This window comes from Mobula hypostoma, chromosome 23 (genome assembly GCF_963921235.1).
Source record: "Mobula hypostoma chromosome 23, sMobHyp1.1, whole genome shotgun sequence".
Lineage (NCBI taxonomy): Eukaryota > Metazoa > Chordata > Chondrichthyes > Myliobatiformes > Myliobatidae > Mobula > Mobula hypostoma.
In genome coordinates, this window is record NC_086119.1 from 56,555,123 (window position 1) to 56,570,831 (window position 15,709).

The following is a 15,709-nucleotide window of genomic DNA, read 5'->3' on the forward strand; positions in this document are numbered from 1 at the left end:
TTCTATCATTACCTAGTTTTTTGAACCTTTCGTAAGCTCTTCTTTTCTTCTTGACTAGATTTACTACAGCCTTTGTACACCACTAATCTTGTACCCTACCATCCTTTCCATGTCTCATTGGAATGAACCTACTTAGAACCCCATGTAAATATCCCCTGAACATTTGCCACATTTCTTCCGTACGTTTCCCTGAGAATATCTGTTTCCAATCTATGCTTCCAAGTTCCTGCCTGATAACCGCATATTTCCCCTTACTCCAATTAAACATTTCCCTAACTTGTCTGTTCCTACCCCTCCCCAATGCTATGGTAAAGGAGATAGAATTGTGATCACTATCTCCAAAATGCTCTCCCACTGAGAGACCTGACACCTGACCAGGTTCATTTCCCAATACCAGATCAAGTACAGCCTCTCCTCTTGTAGGCTTATCTACATATTGTGTCAAGAAACCTTCCTGAACACACCTAACAAACTACACCCCATCTAAACCCCTCACTCTTGGGAGATGCCAATATTTGGGAAATTAAAATCTCCCACAACATCCCTGTTATTCCAGAATCTGTCTCCCTATCTGCTCCTCAATATCCCTGTTACTATTGGGTAGTCTATAAAAAACACCCAGTGGAGTTATTGACCGCTTCCTATTCCTAACGTCCACCCACAGAGACTCAGTAGACAACTCCTCTATGATTTCCTCCTTTTCTGCAGCCATGACACTATCTCTGATCAGCAGTGCCATGCCCCCACCTCTTTTGCCTCCTTCCCTATCCTTTCTTTTCTTTCTTGGTTTCATGGTGACCCAGAGAATTGAAGATTTCTCGAGTTGTATACTGTGATATTAAATGAACCTTTGATGCTGCTCACTGGTGAGGAGGTTTTTCCTGTAATGGACTGGGCTGTATTCACCACTTATTGCAACCTTTTTGGCATTGTTGTTTCCATTCCAGGCCATGATACCAGTCACTATACTCTCCATTGTGCATCTATAGAAGTTAACAGTTTCAGATGTCATGCTGAATCTTTTAGGAACGTAGGATCTCCCAATCTCCAGCATATCATAAACCAATCAGTCAGGATGCAGCCCTGGGTTCCATACCTCAGCTGAAACGACTGCCCAGCCCATCCAACACAAGACGATCCCACCCCCGTGGCCCCCAACACAACCCTTTCACAGACAAATCTATTGCTGGACCCTTGACACCTGCCTTGTACGGCAGGAGTACCTGTCCACGTGCAGAATGCTGTAACATTTCCATGATTCTGTGACCCCGCAGCCAGCAGGAACTCAGCCTGATCTCTCAGAGAACCACGAGGAGCGCTGGGCATGAACAGGAAGGAGCCATGCCCCTTTGCAAAAGGGCAGAAACAGTGATGGGAAGGGGCTTGTTGGTGGAGGAGTGAGGTGATTTAAAATACTGGGAAGGATCAGAAGAGAAGTCTGTCTGATAAATCTGTTAAGAGTTCTTTGAGGAAGTAACAAGCAGGGTGGAGAAAGGAGAGGCAGTGGATGACTTTTATTTGGATTTTCAAAAGGCATTTGAAAAGGTGCCACACATGAGGCTGCTTAACAAGATAAAACCCTATGTCGTTACAGGAAAGATACTGGCATGGATAGAGGAATGGCTGACAGGCAAGAGGCAGTGAGTGGGAATAAAGGGGGACTTCTCTCGTTGGCTGCCAGTGACTAGTGGTGTTCCCCGGGGACTGTTACTTTTCATATTGTTTGTCAGCAATTTGGATTATGGAATTGATGGCTTTGTGGCAAAGTTTGTGAATGAAATGAAGATAGGTGGAGGGTTAGGTAGTGCTGAGGAAACAATGCGACTGCAGCAGGACTTAGACAAATTGGAAGAATGGGCAAAAAGAACTATTATCTAAATGGGGAGGAGAATCAAACATCAGAAGTATAGAGGGACTTAAAAGCCCTCGTGCAAGACTCCCAGAAGGTTAATTTACAGGTCGAGTCTGCGGTAAAGAAGGCAAATGCAATGTTAGCATTTATTTCAAGGGGAATCAAATACAAAAGCAAGAAGATAATACTGAGCCTTTATAATACTCTAGTTACATCACACTTCAGGTATTGTCAACAGTTTTGGGCCCCATATCTCAGAAAGAATGTGTTGTCATTGGAGAGAGTCCCCAGAGGAGGTTCATGAGGAAAATTCCAGGAACGAAAGGATTAACATATGAGGAGTGTTTGGCAGCTTTGGGCCTGTACTCACTGGAATTTAGAATAGGGAATCTCATTGAAATCTACAGAACGTTGAAAGGACTAGATAGGGTGGATGTGGAGAGGAAGTTTCTTCTGGCAGGGCTATCCAAAACTGGAGGGCACAGCTTCAAAATTGAGTGGCAACCTTTTAGAACAGAGATAAGGAGGAGTTTTTTTAGCCAGAGAGTTGTGAATCTGTGGAATGCTCTGCCACAGACTGTGGTGGAGGCCAAATCCGTGGGTATATTTAAGGCAGAAGTGGATAGTTTCCTGACTGGACAGGGCACTAAAGGATATGGTGAGAAGGCAGGTGTATGGGGTTGAGTGGGATCCGGGATCAGCCATGATGGAATGGCAGAGCAGATTCGATGGGATGAATGGCCTAATTCGGCTCCTATGCCCTATGGGAACAGTTTTTATAACATCAAACAGTACTGCACAGAGCAGACAGACCCTTTATCCGACAATGTGTGATGAACTAATTCAGCAAGACACCCTTCAGCCGGCACATGGTGCTTATCCCTCGATTCTCTGCACATTCATTTGCTTATCTCAGAGACTCAGACGTCGTAGCTGGCTCCACCACCATCATTGGCAGGGCATTCTAGGCACCCACCAAACTGTGTTAAAAAAGTTTGCCTTGCACATCTTTTTTGAACTTATCCCCTCTCACCTTAATGCATGCCCTCTGTTATTAGATAATTCAATCCTGACAGAAAGATACTGATTGTCTACTCTATCTATGCCTCTCAATATCTTCTCATGTCTCCCCTCAGCCTCAGCTGCTCCAGAGTAAACAACCCAATTTATCAGTGGAATTTATTGCCACAGGCAGCTGCGGAAGCCTAGGCATTGGGTGTTGATTGATTCTTGATTAGTCAGGGCATGAAAGGATATGGGGGCTGAGAAGAAAAATGGATTAGCCATGATGAAATGATAGAGCAGACTCAATGGGTCCAATGGCCTAATTCTGCTCCTATATTTTATGGTCTTATAAGTTTGTCCAACCTTTCCTTCTAGCACATGCCCTCTGATAGAGGCTGCACCCTCCACATCCTTCCTATAACGGGGAGACTAGAACTGAATGCAATACTCCAGATGTGACCCGCAATTTTATAAAGCTGCAAAATAACTTACTCTAATATCAATTTAGAATTCCGCTGGCCACGAAAGGAGGAGGGCTAGCAATCCCAACTCGTAAAATCCCAGAGCTACAGAAATACCGACAGAAGCTCCAAAGACCACATCCCTGGGAGAAAAATGAAGTCGTGTGGTAAAAGCGGCTGATCAACCTTCGGCCAGGGTCCTGGTCAGAGGATTCTGGCGAGCTGCTGTCCCAGCCAGAGTGATGGGTTTAAGAACAACATAATCTCCTGACTCGTGAACTCAATTCCTCGGCTAATACAGAATGCCGTAGTAACCCCACCGACTTCTTTCACCACAGAGGGGCCCTCTACACCCGCCATCACCGGACCCGTTCCGCCCTCGCGCCCCTTCTGCTCGGCCCTCTGTCCCTTATCGTCACTGTCTCCCCCCTCTCTCCCTTCCCGATCCCGCCCGACCTTCATTCTCCCACCGACGTCCCTTTTCTCTCTGCTCTTCCCCTCAAACGATTCACCCCCTTCCGCGCCTCCCCCCTCCTTCGCGCTTCCTCAGCCGGTTCGGCGCCTCCGATGATCAGTCTCTGAAAGATCAGCGCCGCCATTTCCGCACCCGGGCAGCCCCAGTGGCCTAATGGATAAGGCACTGGCCTCCTAAGCCAGGGATTGTGGGTTCGAGTCCCATCTGGGGTGGGAATTTGCTTTTACCTTCTCGCCGCATCAGCGTTACAGTATTTATTATTTACTACGATTAATTTGAAGAGTAAACGCTTTGTCCTAAATCTTTTAATAGGAATTTCTCGATGCTGGTTTAGAACAGTTCGGGCTCAGTACCTATTCTGGAGAATCAGCCCAACAGACAGCTTGAAAATTTCCAATAAATACACAGTAAATGATAAACTGTGACACAAACACAAAGACATCTCCCCTTGCCCGCTCTCCTTCTTCCTCTCTTCATCTCCCCTCCTTCCCTTCCTGCTTACATCCCTTACCCTCTTCCCTTCTCCTTCTCCCTGGCCCCACTCGTTCTTCCTCTTCTTCTCTCCCCCTCTCCCCGTCACCCACCTCCTCTTTTTTTCATGCTCTGCTTTCTTTTCCTATCAGATTCCAACATCTTCAACCCTTTGTCATCTCCACTGATCACCTCCCAGCTCCCTGCACCACCCTTCCCCACCACCAACTCATTACATGGACTGTTTCCTGTCCTCACTTCCAGTCCTGAGGAAGGGTCTTGACCTGTCTATTTCTCCCGCAGACACTGCCTGTTGGCTGAGTATGCCAGTGTTGTGTGTGTTGCTCCAATACGGAAGGGTGAGTAAGCTGCCAGTGCTTGGACCTGCACAGCTGGAGATGCTCTGATGCTGGTGGATGGAGAAGGGAGCAGAGTTCTATGGTGTCTGTGAAACCAGGAGGGCAACACAGGAACATCAGCTCCACTGCTGAAGGGTGAAGACTCTCTTGCCAGGAGTGCCAGCGTTTAAAGGGACACTCAGTCCGATGACTTCAGAAGTTAACATGATCAAATGAGAGTTGGGCACTGCCAGCAGATTTAGACTGGTTGGGGTGGGGACAGTGGGTTGACGGAGAGGCTGAGGGGAGGGAGGCTTGGTGGGTGAGGGGTTTGAGGAGTTTGACAGGCAGTTGGTGAGAGGCAGAAAGGGTGTTTTCTGTAGGACAGGGATGGAGAATGAGGGTGAGGGGCCAAGGAGAGGATGGATTGAGTGGGAGAGGGGCTGGGGAGGGGTATTTTCTGCTGCGGCAAAGACAAGGATCTGGGAGACGTCACTTGCAAGTTACAGTTATAGAATGATAGAGTCCTAGAGCACTACAGCACAGAAAGAGGCCTTTCAGCCCATTTAGTCTTTGCCAGCCTGGTTTTCTGTCTTGTCCCAACAACCTATACCTAGGCCATAACCCTCTATGCCTCTGTCATCCATGTACCTATCTGAACTTCTCTTAAATGTTACAATTGAAGCCAATGAACCACTACCATTGGCCACTCATTCCAAATCCTCCCCAGCCTCTGAGTGAAACAGTTCACCTTTCATCCTAAACTTATAACCTCTAGTTCTAGATCCACCCCATCTGAAGGGAGAAAACTGCATACATTCACCCTATCTACTCTGCTTATAAAATCATACGTCTATAACATCTCCTCTCATTCTCCTGTGCTCCTAACCTATTCAACCTATCCCTGTAACTCAGACCTTCAAGTCCTGGCACATCCATGTAAATTTTCACTTCACCCTTTCAAGCTTATTGATATCTTTCCTGAGGTAGGTAGCCAGGACTCCACACAACATAACACCCCAACTCCTGTATACAAGGCCAATGTGCCGAAAGCTTTCTTTACCATCCTATCTACTTGTGATCCACTTTTAAGGAACTATGGATCTTTTTCTAGGTTTCTTTGTTCTACTGCTCTCCTCACTGCCTTATTGTTCACTGCCCTTCCAACGTGCAACACCTCATACTTGCCTGTGTGAAATTCCATCTGCCATTTTTGAGCTGATTTCCCCAGCTGGTCCAGATCACTTTGCAAACTTTGATAGACTTTCTCACTGGGCACTTCGCCCACCCCTTTAGTGTAGTCTGCAATTTTGCTGTTCTAGTTTATCACACTATCATCTAAATCATTAATATAAATGATAACATTGGCCCAGCACCAATCCCTGCGGCATACCACTCCAGTCAGAGAGACAATGATCTACCACCATTCAAAAGCTTCCTGCACTAAACCAATCAATGTTGAAACCAAATCCTGAATGTCTTCTGGACCAGCCTCCCATGCTAAACTTCCTTGTCAACTATCCCTAATCAGGTCTTGAATAATATGAATTAGAATCTCAACCCGAGGACCAGTCCTATACTTCTTCATGATTATCTTGAAGCTAATGGAATTATGTTCACTAGATTCACAGTGCATCCCTGCACACACTTCTGTCACCTGGCTTGTCTCATTTCCTAATAGGAGATAGAATATCTTTTTTTAAACAAGATAAACTTTATTATAAAAATATTCATGAGAATAAACTATTCAATGCCTTTTCATTCTTAACATTCACAGTCAATGCTTTTTGCACTGTTCTATTGCACATACACATCAACAGCACTGTTACCACTCTGGGGTGTTATGCCACAAAAGATTTGAGGGGCTTCTTTCCTGTCTCTCCCGACATAGAAGAAGAACCCGACATTGTGGGGTACTTGCAGTGGCTGCACCAAACTTCAGTGGGACCCTCAGCACGTTCTCTGCTGTCTGGAATCTGTGAGTTGGCAGCATTCCTCCACAGATGTCTTGATGTGCTGGTAGACGAACAACTTTTGGCCAAACCAAAAGATCTTTCACCAAGTCAATGACCTGCACTCGATCTCTGTTCGTCTGTGTGCATCCCCAGGAACATGCCGTGGATCAGAGGGTCCTCTTTCACGCAGCTGCTTGTGATGAACTGTGACACAGGCCCTTGCGTCTTTCTCCACACCCACTTCACAAACCCATCCTGCAGAGAGACCATAAGACGTAGGAACAGAATTAGGCCATCTGGCCCATCAAGTCTTCTCCGCCATTCAATCAAGGCTGATCCTTATTTTTCTCCCTTCTCAACCCCAGTTCCCAGCCTTCTCCCCGTAACCTTTGATGTCATGTCCGATCAAGCAACTAGCAATCTCTGCCTTAAATACACCCAACGACCTGGCCTCCACAGCTACATGTGCAACAAATTCCACAAATTCACCACCCTTTGGCTAAAGAAATTTCTCTGCATCTCTGTTTTGGAAGGGCACCCCTCTATCCTGAGGCTGTGCCCTCTTGTCCTAGGCTCTCCCACCATGGGAAACATCCTATCCACATCTACTCTGCTTAGATCTTTCAACATTTCTTGATTACCTGACTGGCAGACCACAGTATGTGTGCTTGCAACACTGTGTGTCCGACAGAATGATCAGCAGCACTGGGGCTCCACAGGGAACTGTCTTGTCTCTCTTTCTCTTCACCATTTACACCTTGGACCTCAACTACTGCACAGAGTCTTGTCATCTTCAGAAGTTTTCTGATGACTCTGCCATAGTTGGATGCATCAGCAGGGAGATGAGGCTGAGTACAGGGCTACGGTAGGAAACTTTGTCACATGGTGTGAGCAGAATTATCTGCAGCTTAATGTGAAAAAGACTAAGGAGCTGGTGGTAGACCTGAGGAGAGCTAAGGTACTGGTGACCCCTGTTTCCATCCAGGGGGTCAATGTGGACATGGTGGAGGATTACAAATACCTGGGGATACGAATTGACAATAAACTGGACTGGTCAAAGAACAGTGAGGCTATCTACAAGAAGGGTCAGAGCTGTCTCTATTTCCTGAGGAGACTGAGGTCCTTTAACATCTGCCGGACGATGCTGAGGATGTTCTACGAGTCTGTGGTGGCCAGTGCTATCATGTTTGCTGTTGTGTGCTGGGGCAGCAGGCTGAGGGTAGCAGACACCTACAGAATCAACAAACTTATTCGTAAGGCCAGTGATGTTGTGGGGATGGAACTGGACTCTCTCACGGTGGTGTCTGAAAAGAGGATGCTGTCTAAGTTGCATGCCATCTTGGTCAATGTCTCCCATCCACTACATAATGTACTGGGTGGGCACAGGAGTATATTCAGCCAGAGACTCATTCCTCCAAGATGCAGCACAGAGCGTCATTGGAAGTCATCCCTGCCTGTGGCCATCAAACTTTACAGCTCCTCCCTTGGAGGGTCAGACACCCTGAGCCAATAGGCTGGTCCTGAATTTATTTCATAATTTACTGGCATAATTTACATATTACTATTTAACTATTTATGGTTCTATTACTATTTATTATTTATGGTGCAACTGTAACGAAAACCAATTTCCCCCGGGATCAATAAAGTATGACTATGACTATTTGAAAGGTTTCAATGAGATCCCCCCTCATCCTTCTGAATTCCAGCAATTACTGACCCAGAACTATCAAACGTTCCTTGTATGATAACCCTTTCATTCCTGGAATCATCCTTGTGAACCTCCTCTGGACCCTCTCCAATGCCAGCACATCTTTTCTAAGATGAGGGGCCCAAAACTGTTCACAATACTCAAGGTGAGGCCTCACCAGTGCCTTATAAAGCCTCAGCATCACATCCCTGCTCTTGTATTCTAGACCTCTTGAAATGAATGCTAACATGGCATTTGCCTTCCTCACCACTGACTCAACCTGCAAGTTAACCACGAGGACTCCCAAGTTCCTCTGCATCTCAGATTTTTGAATTTTCTCCCCGTGCAACTCGAGAATAGTTGCACATTTATTTCCACTACCAAAGGGCAGGATCATGCATTTTTCAGCATTGCATTTCATTTGCCACTTTCTTGCCCATTCTCCTAATCTCTCTTTCTGCATTGTACCTGTTCCCTCAACACTACCTGCCCCTCCATCAACCTTTGTATCATCTGAAAACTTGGCAACAAAGCCATCTATTCCATCATTTAAGGTGAGCTACCATCTCCTCCCCACTGCATTTTTCCTGCAGACAGCGTACACTGGGAGTGATGCTCCAGGCATGTAGGTAGGATCTGACTGGGAGGACCTCTCTCACTGTCAGCCAAACTGGATATTGCTGAGGTCTGGCAATAAGACATTCTGCCAGATTGTCTGGACAACATGTACAGGGAACCACCCCACTGTATCTATTGGGCCTTCTTCTGCAGTGTTTGTACTCACCATTGCCTGGTGGACTTGTGGTCAAAGGTGTTGATGCGGAAGAGCTTTTCCACAAAGGACAGGTAGTGCGACATGATCCAGCTGACTGGGATGTTGAACGAAACATCCTTCGTAATACTGGGGACTGATAGAACCTCTGCACATAGTTCAACTTGGCGCCCACATATTTGGGTTCCACACACGAAGGTGACCATCAAAGTGATGACAACATTGCCCCTGTTGTCCAGGGACTTGTGCATGGTGACCAATCTAACCCGCTTCATCTCGGATTCCCAGATGAAGCTGAAGACAGCTCATGTGATTTCCAAATTGGAGGAGTGGGTGATGGGCCACACCTGCACCAAGTACAGGTGAGAGAGCACCTGAGAGCACCTCATACCTGATGTCCAGATTCTTCCCAGTTATCGATAGGGAATGCCCTTCCAGCAATCCAATTTCTGTTTTACCTTCCCTATCCACCCCACCCACATCTTGGTGTATGGTCTTGGCTCCTCCAAACCAGATTCCCCAACTATTTGTTTCCCATCCATCGATTTGAACAGATGTCCATGTAGAGTAGTTGGATCCAATTCCTCATTCCCTCCCCAAAGCCAATTTTGGAGAGTGCATTCATCGCCTAAGTGTGTGATATCCTGTCAAAGGCTTTCTCCTGGCCCAAGCTGACCAGGCAGACAACCAGACCCTTGTCACCGGGCCGTGAGGAAACGATATGGCTTGGCAATATGAGTCAGCTGCACCTTTCCTCAATACCTGTCACGCACTGTTGAGCTTGAATGCACGCGAGGTCATTACGCACGCGAGGTCATTACTGGCACGTCATCCATGTCAGCGCGGGAAGAAGATCAACTCCTCAAGCTTGCAAATGACGACGGGTTGAAAAGTATTTTGACATAACATCTCTGTCGGCATTCTGGATCAAAGTCAAGGCTAAATATCCTAGATAGCCACGAAAGACCTGAAAACGTTGCTTCCATTTCCAACATATCTCTGCAATGAATGCAACGAAAACTAAGTTGCAGAATAGACTGGACACAAGAAACCCCCTTTGAGTATCGCTGTCTCCCATCACCCCTCGATGGCACCGTGTTGTTGCAGGGAAACAAGCCCAGGGCTCCCACTGATTCAGCCATATTGGTGTGTTGCAATTATTTTATATGTTCATGCGGGGAAAATATGTGTTGTGTGTTTAATATCCAAACGTTACTTAAAATGTTATGATGCTATTGACTCATAAGTGACTTATATAACCATATAACAATTACAGCACGGAAACAGGCCATCTCGGCCCTTCTAGTCCGTGCCGAACGCTTACTCTCACCTAGTCCCACCGACCTGCACTCAGCCCATAACCCTCCATTTCTTTCCTGTCCATATACCTATCCAATTTTTCTTTAAATGATAATATTGAACCTGCCTCTACCACTTCTACTGGAAGTTAGTTCAACACTTACTTCAAGCTCCCCTGTCCTCTCCTGGTAATTGACTTATCGCTATATTCATGCGAGGAAAATATGCGCTGTGTGTTTAATATTAAATTCGTTAGATAAACCCTTTTAGAAACAAAATTGAGTGTATTAGCACTTGTCACCTATATTCCGGTTGTGATTAACACGCCCCCCCCACCGAACAGAATTGCCAAAAATAATTTGTAGAAAAGATCGGCACGTACACGCAGGCGCAAGTCACGCATACGCACTGGTGCCTGTGCAAGGCTTCATGGTTATGGTAGTCTTTCTCGGGGTAAATACAACGTATTTGACGCTGCTCTTGTCTGTTGGCAACACTACCCCCGCTCCCGGTCGGCCAGTCCGCAAGAATATTGTCGATATGAAACTGGTCCGCTGTGCAAAAAAGGTCGGGATTCCCTGATGTAGACGATAGTGTCCCTGAGCAGTGCGAGGCTGTTAAAGATCTTTCTGCGGTTTGGTCTCTCCCAGAAAGGATGATCCTGTTAGCAAAGGCCTTGGATAGGAATCTATAGTCTACATTTGACAGTGAAGTGGGTTTCCAGTTCCTGATGTCATCCCTCTTCCCTTTCTGCTTGTAGATGAGGGTAATGCTGCCCCTATTTTCAGAGTGTGATATGCTGCAGCCGGAAGGATACGCATTGTACTCTTCCAGCAGGCCCGGGCCACCCGGTCTCACTGAGCTGAGCTGCCAAGCCATTGCTTGAGGGAGTTGCGAAAGAATGGATGGAGCCAGTCAGCTCGTACAGCTGGTCCAGACTCCCGCCTGTTGTCCAACACCTCCGTGATAGACAACAAAAAGCTGCAATATAGTATCGCACTCTCTCTGCTTGGGACCTCTATATATTGATTAAGAAAACTTTCCAGAATGCATTTGACAAACTCTATCCCATTCAGTCCTTTACAGTATAATATGTATGTGGAAAGTTAAAATAACCTAGTATCTCAATCTTAGTTTTCTGCAACTGTCTGCTATCTGTCTACAAATTTACTCTAAATCTCGCTGACTATTGGGAGGTCTATAATATAGTCTCATTAATGTGGTCAATCCTTTTGTATTCAGTTTCACCCACATTGCCTCAGGAGATGAACCCTCCACCAGTTTTTCCCGTTTTACCACTGCTGTGACATTTCCCCGAACTAGTAAAGCCAGTCAGTGACTAAACTTTATCAGGAGTTTGAAGAGATTTGGTATGTCAATAAAAAGAAATCAAAAACTTCTATGGTTGTACTGTGGAGAACATTCTGACAGGCTGTATCACTGTCTGGTGTGGGGGGGCTGCTGTACAGGACTGAAAGAAGCTGCAGAGGATTGTAAATCTAGTCAGCTCCATCTTGTGTACTAGCCTACAAAGTACCCAGGACATCTTCAAAGAATGATGTTTCAGAAAGGCAATGTCCATTATTAAAGACCTCCAGCACCCAGGACATGCCCTTTTCTCACTGTTACCATCAGGTAGGAGGTACAGAAGCCTGAAGGCACACACTCAGTGATTCAGGAACAGCTTCTTCCCCTCTACCATCTGATTCCTAAATGGACATTGAACCCATGAACACTACCTCACTTTTTTAATATATATGATTTCTGTTTTTGCATTATTTTTAATCTATTCAATATACATACTTTGTAATTGATTTACTTAGTTATTTATTTTTACCTTTTTTTCTCTTCTATATTATGTATTGCATTGAACTGCTGCTGCTAAGTTAACAAATTTCATGACACAGGCTGGCGATAATAAACCTGATTCAGCTTGTGATTAATACCTCCCTTTCTAACGTGCCTAAAAAATACAGAATACTGGAATATTGAGTTGCCAGTCCTGACCCTCCTGCAACCAAGTCTCACTAATGGCTACAACATCTTAATTTCACGTGCTGATCCATGTTCTAAGCTCATCCATCTGACCTATCACACTGCTTGCTCTGAGAACTAGTCCCATCATGTTCAACACTTCTGTTCCATCTTTGCTTGTAGGCTTAACATCTACTTTCCCCACAGCCGCTATACCTGCTGTCATGTCGATTTGGCACTGCAGTTCGAAGTCTGTGAAGGCTGCAGATGACAGCTCCCAGGAATGCTTCCTTAAACATCGATGTGGTCTGCAGCAAAGGAGTGAACGTGGAATGAGATAAAACACCTCACTGTCGCTGGCCACACTGTCGGTCTCTGTACAACACCTGGTCTCTGGTCTTCCTGAGGAAAGTGGTCCACAAAGTCATTTCAGATCGTGAAATGAAATGAGATTAAATGATGCTTCACTTCATGTTATCTGGCCTCAAGTTTAGGAGTCAAGTGATCAGTACATACATCATTTCAAACGATGTCTCAAAAGCCATGCCTCAGCAGAAAAGGATAATGTTGTGTCTTTTCTAAGCTCCAAATCAATATATCACAGAACATGGAAGAGTACAACAGGGACCAAGATACTGTGCTGAACTAATTGCATAATCATGTCCGCACATATATCCTCCACTCTCTGCAATCTCCTATACTATCTCTTTATCCCTCCTCTCTGCAATCTGCTATACAATCTCTATATCCCTCTCTCTGCAATCTCCTATACAATCTCTACATCCCTCCTCTCTGCAATCTCCTACACAATCTCTATATCCCTCCAATCTGCAATCTCCTATACAATCTCTACATCCCTCCTCTCTGCAATCTCCTACACAATCTCTATATCCCTCCTCTCTGCAATCTCCTATACAATCTCTACATCCCTCCTCTCTGCAATCTCCTATACAATCTCTATATCCCTCCTCTCTGCAATCTCCTACACAATCTCTATATCCCTCCAATCTGCAATCTCCTATACAATCTCTACATCCCTCCTCTCTGCAATCTCCTATACAATCTCTACATCCCTCCTCTCTGCAATCTCCTATACAATCTCTACATCCCTCCTCTCTGCAATCTCCTATACAATCTCTACATCCCTCCTCTCTGCAATCTCCTATACAATCTCTACATCCCTCCTCTCTGCAATCTCCTATACAATCTCTATATCCCTCCTCTCTGCAATCTCCTATACAATCTCTACATCCCTCCTCTCTGCAATCTCCTATACAATCTCTATATCACTTCACTCTGCAATCTCCTGCACAATCTCTACATCCCTCCTCTCTGCAATCTCCTATACAATCTCTATATCACTTCACTCTGCAATCTCCTATACAATCTCTACATCCCTCCTCTCTGCAATCTCCTATACAATCTCTACATCCCTCCTCTCTGCAATCTCCTATACAATCTCTACATCCCTCCTCTCTGCAATCTCCTATACAATCTCTACATCCCTCCTCTCTGCAATCTCCTTTACAATCACTATATCGCTTCACTCTGCAATCTGCTATACAATCTCTACATCCCTCCAATCTGCAATCTCCTACACAATCTCTACATCCCCACCTCTGCAATCTCCTATACAATCTCTACATCCCTCCTCTCTGCAATCTCCTATACAATCTCTACATCCCTCCTCTCTGCAATCTCCTATACAATCTCTACATCCCTCCTCTCTGCAATCTCCTATACAATCTCTACATCCCTCCTCTCTGCAATCTCCTATACAATCTCTATATCCCTCCTCTCTGCAATCTCCTACACAATCTCTACATCCCTCCTCTCTGCAATCTCCTATACAATCTCTACATCCCTCCTCTCTGCAATCTCCTTTACAATCACTATATCACTTCACTCTGCAATCTCCTATACAATCTCTACATCCCTCCTCTCTGCAATCTCCTATACAATCTCTACATCCCTCCTCTCTGCAATCTCCTATACAATCTCTACATCCCTCCTCTCTGCAATCTCCTATACAATCTCTACATCCCTCCTCTCTGCAATCTCCTATACAATCTCTACATCCCTCCTCTCTGCAATCTCCTATACAATCTCTACATCCCCCCTCTCTGCAATCTCCTATACAATCTCTACATCCCTCCTCTCTGCAATCTCCTATACAATCTCTACATCCCTCCTCTCTGCAATCTCCTATACAATCTCTATATCACTTCACTCTGCAATCTCCTACACAATCTCTATATCCCTCCAATCTGCAATCTCCTATACAATCTCTACATCCCCCTTCTCTGCAATCTCCTATACAATCTCTACATCCCTCCTCTCTGCAATCTCCTATACAATCTCTACATCCCTCCTCTCTGCAATCTCCTTTACAATCTCTACATCCCTCCTCTCTGCAATCTCCTATACAATCTCTACATCCCTCCTCTCTGCAATCTCCTATACAATCTCTACATATCCCCCCTCTGCAATCTCCTATACAATCTCTACATCCCTCCTCTCTGCAATCTCCTATACAATCTCTACATCCCTCCTCTCTGCAATCTCCTATACAATCTCTATATCACTTCACTCTGCAATCTCCTACACAATCTCTATATCCCTCCAATCTGCAATTTCCTCTACAATCTATACAATCCCCTTCTGCAATCTCCTATACAATCTCTACATCCCTCCTCTCTGCAATCTCCTATACAATCTCTATATCCTTCCTATCTGCAATCTCCTATACAATCTCTACATCCCTCCTCTCTGCAATCTCCTATACAATCTCTACATCCCTCCTCTCTGCAATCTCCTTTACAATCACTATATCACTTCACTCTGCAATCTCCTATACAATCTCTACATCCCTCCTCTCTGCAATCTCCTATACAATCTCTACATCCCTCCTCTCTGCAATCTCCTATACAATCTCTACATCCCTCCTCTCTGCAATCTCCTATACAATCTCTACATCCCCCCTCTCTGCAATCTCCTATACAATCTCTACATCCTTCCTCTCTGCAATCTCCAATACAATCTCTATATCTCTCCTCTCTGCAATCTCCTACACAATCTCTACATCCCTCCAATCTGCAATCTCCTATACAATCTCTACATCCCTCCTCTCTGCAATCTCCTTTACAATCACTATATCACTTCACTCTGCAATCTCCAATACAATATCTACATCCCTCCTCTCTGCAATCTCCTATACAATCTCTACATCCCTCCTCTCTGCAATCTCCTATACAATCTCTACATCCCTCCTCTCTGCAATCTCCTATACAATCTCTACATCCCTCCTCTCTGCAATCTCCTATACAATCTCTATATCACTTCACTCTGCAATCTCCTACACAATCTCTATATCACTCCAATCTGCAATCTCCTATACAATCTCTATATCCCTCCAATCTG

General features: G+C 45.3%; 1 non-coding gene across 1 annotated transcript; it reads left to right on the top strand.

Moving 5' to 3' along the window:
- Positions 1-3,932: 3,932 nt before the first annotated feature.
- On the top strand, positions 3,933-4,005 carry trnar-ccu (transfer RNA arginine (anticodon CCU)). Its single transcript has one exon. It is a non-coding gene; the product is annotated as a tRNA-Arg (tRNA).
- The last annotated feature ends 11,704 nt before the right edge of the window (positions 4,006-15,709 follow it).